Below are 7,968 nucleotides of genomic sequence, written 5' to 3' on the forward strand. Positions count from 1 at the left end.
ATGAAAAAATGCACTCTGGCCCATATTCTTAAGAGTGGTTCATCTTTTAAAGTCAGTGCTTAACTTATGGGAAGCTGTGTTAAGATTAATATATTTATTCCTTTACACTGTAGAGCTGTTTCTGTTTACTACGATCATCCCAATGGCCGATAAGAAATAAAAATATTGTATCAATCATAAGTTTTACATAAATCATTTCAAGATTTTTCTTGTAATGATTTGAATCAATCACATGAATCAAGATATTTGTGTTACATTTGGCTGTCCATAGTTAAACCAAAACATTAGACTGATGTTTAAATAAAACAGAGCTCAGACTAAGGGCCTCTTTAACTTTAAATTGTGTCATTTATTGATCATATATGTGATTTAATCATGATACAACATCAATTATTCTCTATATCGTGTTTTTTTTTTTTTTGGGGGGGGGGCGCAGATTGACTGTCTAATCTTGAGAATAAGGGCATATATTCATTTATAAAAAGTTATATCCTTTCAGATTTCATCATGCCACAAGATATACTACAAATAAACAAGAGAACACACGACTTGTACCACTTTGAAGATGTTAATATTTATTTTGGCTTATTTATAATACATCATTCTACATTTAGTTACTGTAATTCATTTAACTATACATAGATATATACAAATATAAAGTACTACAATATATGATTTTTCTATTTGGTGAATACATAACAAAAACGTACAACCAAAGTTAATATCTTCTACTTGTTCTCATTCTGTATTTAGCTTGGAGCTTGGTATCTATAAAAATCGTTTAATAACAATCAGGAAGAGAAATTAACAAAGTGTTATAATATAAGTGAAAATAGAGTATCAATGGTAGTCGTTTTTTTCATTCTGTGAGTGCTTCAAGTGTTCTTTTTTTACAATTCTTGTTGTCAGTCATATATCATTCTCATGCAGTGCAAGAATGGAATAGTTTTGCAATATGATAAACTTACACAATGCAGTAGATATATGATACACTATTACTTCCCCAAGTGAATCAGCAGAGTTTTTTTTTTACTTCTAATACAATTGAATGTGTTGGGAATTGTTCAAAAGATTCCAGAGATACATTTATACCATGACCAGCAGTAGAGAAAAAATAGAGGTTTTATGTTATTTCATTATAAAGCAATAACTTAAATATTCAAATAGTTTGCATTTAGTCATGCACAATAATAATAAATAAACTATGTCTTGGACAAGAACTATTAGTATAGAAATATTAAATACTGATTTTTTTTCTTAAGTACTCAAAATATCAGCGATTCGGGTCATCTCCCTAAACTAACTAGAATTGCCGTTTTAGCATAAGTGGCCAAAAGTAACACTACATGAGAAACACGAGTTTTTCTGTTTGCCCCAAAATAAGAAAAAGAAGAGACCAGTACAACGAACTTAAAAACTAGTACCTAATTGTTAAGTTAAGATTAAAAGAAATACAATGCTTTAACATAAATAACATTAGGAATGTCGGGGCATTTCAAACATAAAGTGGGATTAATCATCCCCCCAAAAAAGGAAGAAATAAAAGGGCATTAGAGGAATGTGGAAAACAAAACAATACTATATATATGATATAAGCATGAATTTCATGTTAATGCTTATATGACAATAGTTGATTTTTCCCATTTAACTGGCTCACAATCATTAGACTAACACAAAACGAATCAACGCATCCTTCAATGCTTGAAGAAACACTAATGTCAAACACTGCCATAAAAAAAAAATCTTTTTGTATTTTCAAATACTATTAAAAATTCAAACAATCATATATTTCAAATCAAAGGGGGGAATTACATAGTAACAAGAAAAGTGTTTCGTTTTAAACATACTCATTATTGACCTCGCAGTGATCAGCGGCTATGATTATGTGAATGCAAACTACAAAAGTTAAATATAAGAGAATGAGCAGGGCTTTTTTTGTGACTTTAGTTTGTGTGTGTGAAGATAATGCTACATTGAAGCTTATCTTGGCAAAACAAAAGATGAATGAATTCAGAACTACACAATTTATCATAACTCCTCTGCTGGAAAACATTTATAGTTCATTTTACATCGTGAAGTTATACGAGTGATGTCCAGCTGGACATATTCAACTGACTGAATTTCAGCAAACTAGGAACAGCATTTATTGAACATGGCATACAAAGAATGAATGCACATAAATTCAGTATATGCATCTGTTAATATTACTATAATCTGATATATACATAAAGCACAAAACAATCTCTGTACACTGCCTATTCTCTACAGCTTGTAATTTGCATATCGCAGCTATGAACAGCTACAGTTTTGATTCAAATGAGATGAAAACAAATATGTTTGTACTGCTAATAAACACAAACGGATATCATGTCACAACAAACTTATTCATATAATCACAAAGATTAATTTCAAGCTATTAAAACAACTAAATCCTATTGGAAAAAAATAAGACCTGAATTTGTACAAAAATACTATGATCCAATTTTTCATTATTGCATTGCACATATACATAAATTCATAAATTGGGAGTAAAGAATAGATAAATAACATATATTCGGCTTCTACCCAATATCAGTAGCATATTTCACATTTACCATTAAATGTAATCGCCATGGAATATTATAATGAAATAAAAGATCTATGAAAGTTATTTGCAGCTTATGCAAATCACAATGTTTTCTCATTTCAAATTCCAAACAAAAATATAAAGGATATGGAATTCATATTAAGTTGAAGAAGCAATTTAGAATAGGAGGAAAAGTGTCATCAGTCTTTTTGTGAAAAGAACAGAGTAAGGAAGCTCATATCCCTCTTCAAAAATACTTTACCATATCAAACAACAAATAAATTGAATATCTAAACTCCCTTTTCAAATCATTATTCAACAAATATTCAGCAAACTTTTATTGGCAAGAGCAGGTATGAAGATCATGCTAATCATATCTTAACTCTTTCCCAAAGAATATATTTTTTTTCTTCAAAATCGATGCAGGTAATTGGAATGATAAAACAAAAGTATGTAGTCTATTCATTCTGTGCATTCCTAAGATAAAAATTAGGAAAAAATTCTGAATGTATGTAAATTACTCAGTGACAGGCCATATTAAAAATATTAGATGATTTTAATCTCTTCAAAAGATGAAAAATGCTACCCACTTTACCTCTCTTTTTTATACTATCAAAGTAATTCAAAGAAAGTGATTTTATATGTGAGGATTCATATTTATCCAGGTTCAGGAGCAGATCTAGGGTTTGATAGAATAGAGGGCACAGAAATATATTCTTTGGAATTTCTTAGAAGCAAAATAAAAGTTTACACTTCAAAGAGCGAGGCTAATTTAAAAACAAAGGGGGGGGGGGGGAGGGGGCACAACACCTCTTTGGGTGTGGGGCACATAATGGCCCACAGGGGCCGCGGAACAGTTTTGAAAGGGGGGGGAAGGGGCTGACCATGCAAAAAATCACGATCAGATTGTAATTTTTACATTTTTATACACAGTTCTGGAAAAAAGTGGGTTTCCATGGCCCCTGATGACAAATTAACAATAAGTTTCAATCTACTGAAATCATTCAATTTTACTGGCTGATGGTTAATTTGTTAGAAATCGTACATTTGTTATTTGACAAGTATTTGTAAAATAGGTCCCAGTACAGTTAAAGGATAGGGGCATATGCTCCCTCTATGCCACTCTCTCCTAATATGAACCAATTTCATGAAACTTGTAAAAATAACTTATCTGCAATAGCAGTTTTAAGCTACTGAAATATTTCCATCTGATTGGCTGATAGTGAACTTGTTACAGAAACTGTGCATTTGTTGGTCTTTGTGACAGTGGGCCCTGTATGCATGTCAATGTTGAGTCTCTATGCATCATCGTTGGCCTTTTAAGATAGAGTTCATGAATACTCGTTCTTATGCAACAAACATGTTAACAACATGATCACTGTTGCATTATGAAACATTTCATTGTTAAGACCTACCAGCTAAAGTGTATTAGTTATGATGATGGCAGCACTTCAAATAAAGCATTGCCTACGGAACGGGATGATGTTTCACAAAACTGTTCTCAAAGTTACTCATGTTTTACCAAAGAATGAAATGTATGGCAAGACAAATTGAGTCTCTTCTTTATTCTAATCATAGCTAAAGTTGCAAAAATACCGAATCAACATGATAATGCATACTTTTAGTATGATTGAAGTACATGTATATTATTTGCCCTAACACACAATGTCTTGTATTTGAAATTACTATAAATACAGACATAAATTGACGAACGACAGCAGACTTGAGTCACTTTTGGGAACTTTATATTCAAGTCTTTTATAAATCAGATGATGGAGGGCGCTGTCATGCTGTGCCGACGGGGAGAAAAGTGCTCCTGAAATTCTTCAATTTGAAGAGTGGTTTTCGAGTTTGAATGCTATTTTTAACTTTATCATCTTCATTATTGAACTCCTGATAATCCATCGAAGTGACTTTTATATGCTGTAATGGAGTAGACTGTGAGTATTAAGATGAAATATGTGCAAGTTTTCTGCCTTCGCCTTTTTGTATTCGCCTATGCATTAGTACATACTGTGAACTGTGATACCGGTACGTGGTTTCATTCGTCATGCATGGATTCATCGCAAGCATGTCTGGACAGGCCCGTGTCGATACACCGGTATACAAGCGAGAAGCTCCGGGCATTACGTAATAATGTCAGTGAACCTCTCAGCAATGAAGTAAAAACTGTTATCAGTGATTTCGGTATAGCAAGGCATCGAGGACGTCGTGGGGGTAGACATATCCGTCGTACTATCAAAGTATTATCATCAAATCGTGACGAAACTAAATCAAGAAATGAACACTGTGTCAATGAAAAGAATTTGACTCATGTCATCTTCGAACGCAATTCTACTGAACTTGTACTACCAGCTGTTTTTCTTTGCAACTTACGGTCAATTAATAACAAATTAGATGAACTAGACATCATTCTAAATCAGCAAAGAATAGGTTTGTGCGCTGTTACAGAGACTTGGCTGACTGCCGACCAACCTGAGAGCTCTTTTTCTATTGACGGATACAAAGTATTTACCAAGTCAAGAATTGAGCGGAAAGGGGGTGGGGTGGCCATATATGTGAAACCCCATTTCAACCCTCAATACATCGATGGACTACCTGAACCTGGTCATCTTGAGGTCTCCTGGGTCAAGTTGAGACCTCATCGCCTTCCTCGTTCAGTGAACTGTATATGTGTCGCAGCGGTCTACTCTCCACCAAATGATGATCATGGTGAAGATCTCATTCAGTACCTTCTACGGTGTATGGACATACTGAGGACTAAATATCAGTCAGCAGGATTCATCATCCTAGGTGATTTCAACCGTCTGAGTATTCAACAGCTAGTCTCTGGAAATGATATGAGGCAGATAGTCAGTCTACCAACTCGAGGCGATGCTGTTCTGGACAAAGTTCTGACTAATTTTGCCAACTTGTATTCCAAGCCTCAAATCCTGTCACCTATAGGCTCTTCGGATCACAACTGTGTACTCTGGTCACCTAACTCTGTGCGTGATAAGAGAAGTAACCGTTCGATGACTAGAGTAATCCGGCCTATGAAAGCCTCTGACATACAGAGATTTGGGACTGGATCTCGCACCATGACTGGGCAGAAGTTCTTACCGATGACAACGTCCAATCTGCTTGTGACACCTTCTATAATCAACTTGACTCACATATGAATCAGAACTTTCCGATAAAGAAAGTTAAGATTCACCATCGTGATAAACCTTGGGTAACCCCGTACCTGAAATCCCTTATACGGAAAAGACAGGATGCGTTTATACAAGGTGACAAAGCCCGCTGGAAATTACTTCGCAATCAGGTCCAAAGAGAGATTCGGAACCTGAAGACTGAATTCTACGTAGGTCGAGTGAAGCATCTGAAAGACGAGAACCCTGCCAGTTGGTACAAACACATTAAACTACTTACTGGTAACAGGAGTCCCCCATTGGAAGTGGTTCATGATTCATGTGAGGCTAATTCTGAAGACTTGGACGCACAAACAGCAGAGAAAATCAAATCCTTCTTCGCAGATGTTAACGCCGATATACCACCACTCGACAGAAATGCCTTGCCTGCATATCTCCCTTCAGCTCAACCAGCTAAGCAGGTTAACGTGTGGCAGGTATATAATGAGTTGAAGAGGATCAAACCTGGCAAATCCGGTGGTCCAGATGGGATAACAGGGAGACTTATTCGTGAATTCGCTATCTTTCTTGCCACCCCATTATGTCACATTCTTAACCTGTCATACGCAGCTTGCAGTGTCCCATCTTGTTGGAAGAAAGCTATTCTGGTACCTTTGCCCAAGGAATCTCCGCCAGTGACATTTGACAATTTACGCCCTATCTCCTTGACGGATCATTTCGCAAAAATCGCAGAACTATTCATCGCCAAGCAGGTCATCTGTAATACTTCAGCGATTCTTGATCCCATGCAGTATGGATGCCGAACGGGGCTGTCAACTACTCACTACCTTGTCGATTTCATCAACTTCCTTGCGAAGAAAGCTGAAGCTCCAACCAACATTTCTACTGTTGTCTGCACTGACTTTAAAAAGGCATTCGACCGTGTAAGCCATACAGTTGCCATCACGAAGCTGATTGACCTAGGTGTACAGCCTGCTGTCATTTCCTGGATATGCGACTTCCTGACGGAGCGCGAGTACAGCGTCCGTTTCCACAACACCTGTTCATCATGGCAACGCGTTGATGCCGGAGTGCCACAGGGCACACGTCTGGGTCCACTAATTTTCCTTGTTTTGATCGATGACCTTATGCGGGATCTATCGGTAAACCATTGGAAATATGTTGATGATATGTCTATTGCCTGTTCACGGAAAGCTAGTGACCACCAGGACAGATTGCTTGATGCTCTATCATATCTGGAAAATTGGTGCGAGGACAACTATGTTAAACTTAATGCCAAGAAGTGTGTCACATTTGAAGTATCATTTAGTAAAACCACTCGTTCACAACCTAACATTGAATTGTGTCAGGAAACGGTCCAGCAAGTGAATGACACCAAAATCCTTGGAATCACAATTCAGGATAATCTTAGATGGGATAAACATGTAGATGCTATTGTCTCTCGTGCAAATCGCCGTCTGTTCTTGTTGCGATCGTTGAAGCCATTTTCTTGCCCTCCTAATGACATGATATTAGTATTCACCGGTTTCATCAGACCAGTTTTGGAATATGCATGTCAAGTTTGGCACAGTTCCCTCACCCAACAGCAGGCTAAGACCATCGAGGGCGTCCAGAAACGTGCTCTGCGAATCATCCTATCGAATCAGTACATATCATACCAAAATGCTCTTTCTGTGACAAATTTGCAGACGTTGTCCGAAAGAAGGGTTCAGTTGTGTCTTTCCTTTGCTCGCAGTGCTTTCAAGTTGAATGCAGTACATGGATGGTTTGCACCTGCTGAACATCGTCGAGAGCTTAGGAAACAACGTGTCTGTGTTGAACCAAGAAGTAGAACTACTAGAATGAAAAACAGTCCTGTTCCTTTTTTCCACAGACTGCTGAATGAATATGGACTGTAAATGAACAAGTGACACTTTCCTGATTGCATGACTTCGAGATTATTTTTTTTGTATTTAACAAGTTTTTACAATTTTTTGGCTTTTGACACTTTAAAAAAAAAGAAAATTATGTCATCTCATGGTTTCGTCTTACCCTGCACACCTACTGGTCTCAAATGTATTGGAATATCAACTCTGGCGTAACTAGTTAACGTTTATATTTACATTATTTGGAAAATTGCTAAACCACAATTTGCGTACATAAAGGTTACATACATACTTATTTACCATATAATCAATGAAATGAAAAGCAAACTACTGGGTTTATGGAATGTAAATTAAAACAATAATTAAAAAAATACAAGTTACCATTGACAATGCATTTATAATTAAA

The sequence above is a fragment of the Lytechinus variegatus genome, chromosome 15 (assembly GCF_018143015.1).
Source record: "Lytechinus variegatus isolate NC3 chromosome 15, Lvar_3.0, whole genome shotgun sequence".
NCBI lineage: Eukaryota > Metazoa > Echinodermata > Echinoidea > Temnopleuroida > Toxopneustidae > Lytechinus > Lytechinus variegatus.